The sequence below is a fragment of the Myotis davidii genome, unplaced genomic scaffold (assembly GCF_000327345.1).
Source record: "Myotis davidii unplaced genomic scaffold, ASM32734v1 scaffold18, whole genome shotgun sequence".
Classification (NCBI taxonomy): Eukaryota; Metazoa; Chordata; class Mammalia; order Chiroptera; family Vespertilionidae; genus Myotis; species Myotis davidii.
In genome coordinates, this window is record NW_006292696.1 from 8167240 (window position 1) to 8170491 (window position 3252).

Below are 3252 nucleotides of genomic sequence, written 5' to 3' on the forward strand. Positions count from 1 at the left end.
TTTATATATATAGATTGTTCCACATAGACTGATTAGGACCACGCCTGGCAAATAGTTGTGTCTTCAATACATTAAATATTTCTCTCGGCCTTCTGTATGTCCTCTTTCAAAAAGTTTCTATTTAGGTCCTTTGCCCATTTTTTTTTATTGGATTATTTATCTTCCTTTTGTTAAGTTGTAGGAGTTCCCTGTAAAATTTGGAGATTAAACCCTTACCTGAGATAGCACTGGCAAATATGTTATACCATGAAGTGAGCTTTCTTGTTGTCTTACTGATGGTTTCTTTTGCTGTGCAGAAGCTTTACTTTGGATGTAGTCCCATTTGTTTATTTTCTCCTTAGTTTCCATTGCCTGAGGAGCTGTATCAGTTAAGATATTGCTACGACATATGTCTGATATTTTGCTGCTTATGGAGTCTTCTAAGATTTTTATGGTTTCCTGTCTTATGTTCAAGTCCTTTAACCATTTTGAGTTTATTTTTGTGTATGGTGTAAGTTGGTGATCTAGTTTCATTTTTTTGCATATATCTGACCAATTTTCCCAGCACCATTTATTGAAGAGACTGTCTTGACTTCATTTTATGCTCTTGCCGCCTTTGTCAAGTATTAATTGAGCACAATGGCTTGGGTTGATTTCTGGGTTCTCTGTTCTGTTCCATTGGTCTATATGCCTGTTCTTGAGCCAGTACCAGGAGAGACATATGAAAACATGCTCAAAGTCACTAATCATCTGAGAGATGAAAATTAAAACAACAATGAGTAACCATCTCACACCTGTCAGAATGGCTATCATCAACAAATCAACAAACCACAAGTGCTGGCAAGGATGCGGAGAAAAAGGAACCCTCATGCATTGCTGGTGGGAATGCAGAGTGGTGCAGCCACTGTGGAAAACTGTATGGAGATTCCTCAAAAAATTAAAAATGGAACTCCCATTTGACCCAGTAATCCCACTTCTGGGAATTTATTCCAAGAAACCAGAAACACCAATCAGGAAGGACATATGCACCCCTATGTTCATAGCAGCACAATTTATAATAGCTAAGATTTGGAAATAGCTTAAGTGTCCATCAGCAGATGAGTGAATTAAAAAACTGTGGTACATCTACACAGTGGAATACTATGCTGCTATAAAAAAGAAGGAGTTCTTACCATTTGCAACAGCATGGATGGACCTGGAGAGCATTATGCTAAGTGAAATAGGCCAATCGGAGAAAGATAAATATCACATGATCTCACTCATATGTGGGATATAATGAACAACATAAACTGATGAACAAAAATCGAACTAGAGACAAAGAAACACTGAACAGATCGTCCAACCTCAGAGAGAAGGCAGGGGACCGGGGATAAGAGATCAAGCAAAGGACTTATATGCATGCATATTAGCATAACCAATGGACACAGACACAGGGGCAATGGGGGCTTGTCCTGGGGTGGGAGTGGCGGGGGGGGGCAAGCAGGGAAAAAGGAGACATATGTAATACTTTAAACAATAAAAAAATACATTAAATATTTTTGAATGAATGTAGAAGCTCCATGAAGTCAAGGGACATGTTCATTTTGGTCTTCATTTTATCCCCAGCTCCTAGCACAGTATCTGGCAGAGTGAAAACTCAATAGGTATTTGTTGAATAAATTAATATATGGAAGGCTTTTAATGTCAGACCAAGGACTTTGTACCTAACTCAACAGATAATAGAGGATTCAGAGAGATTTTTCAGAAAGACTCAGTATTTAAAGAACATGTACTATGTGCCACCTACTGTGTAGATGGATGCCATGATCAGGGCTGTGCATTAGGTAGAGAGGTTACGTAATAGTGGAGAAGAAAGAAGAGACATTGGAGCAAAGTCAGCTAGCATCACTCACAACTCATATTAAAAGTTATTTGAACCTGATCAGGAAGACAGTGTTATGAGACTAGAAAGCAAAGGACAGCTGTGGAAGTAAAATGCAGGATTTGGTACCTGTCACACAAAAAAGAATTCTGGAAGAGAATCTGAGGGATGGTGTGGCAAGTTATATTTTCTAAAGATGACCACAACAGTATCTCTTTCCCACCACATCAAAAAAAAAAAGTCTGATTTCTCTATTCTTGAATCTGAGTGGGGTCATTTGCTTGTAACCAAGAGAATATGGTGGAGGTGACACATGTGACTTCTAATGGCAAGTCATAAAAAGTGACTCAACTTCTGCCTTATTGTCTGAAATAATTTCACCCTCAGTCACATGGAAACAACCTGCCTACCTGGAGGCTACCATACTGTAAGGAATCCCAAACTTGTCCTCATGGAGAGACCACAAAGAGAAACCCTAAGACCACACTTTCAAAGAGAGGGAGAGATGATTGAATAGATCCAGCAGGTGCTCCCCTGCCCCCCGCCCTGCTGTTCCAGCAGCATTAAGGGACCCCACAGAAGAACAATCCATCTGAGCTCTTAATGACTCTGTTACCCAGCACTGGGTGATCATGTAGCCCTCTTATAGAGATGTGGGTGGTGGTGAATGATGGCAAATCATAACTTATCCCTCCCACCAAAGTAACCTTGGTGCTTAGCACAATCCCTGGCATTTAGGGGCTGCTCAAAAATATTTGTTGAATGAATGAAGGAACATGGTCAGGGAAGTAGGAGAAGATGAAAAGTTTGGCAGTGTTTGGGAACTCAGGGAAGATTTGACCTCACAGTTCCAAAAAGAATGCGAGAAGAAATAACAGTGGGCATTATGAATCCACTTGCAGGAAGCCACCGCTTGCCAATACTGTCAGTGCACCAAGTAACGGGGAAGGCAGATGGACCTTGGGTGTTAACAGGGCTGATGTTATAGTGGTGGCTCAAGGCAATTCCCTAACCTAATAATCCTTTTACTGTTTACCAAACTTTACCTTCGATATGCCTGTATGCATTGCTAGAGTGCAAGATGTGTATCTAAAACTGAGTCAAAAGCAGATGAGACCCAGTCTCCGGGTGCCTCTTCAAGAAATAGGTCTCCACCTGGCCCCCCATGCCTTCTAAATTCATATTTCTTGTATAGCATTTTCATTTGTGCACCGGCCCCTCCTTCAGATCTGGAACCTCACCACGAAGGTTGAGGTATACACTAAAGTCATTTAAATAGATTGCCAATATATTCAATCTTTTTTTCATGGGAAATTTTGAAGACATCTGTCTCAAGTGTGGGTCCTGAAGAGAATTCATTTGCCCAAAGTGCCAGGACAATTCTACTCTGCATTCTCCCCTTGCATTCAAAC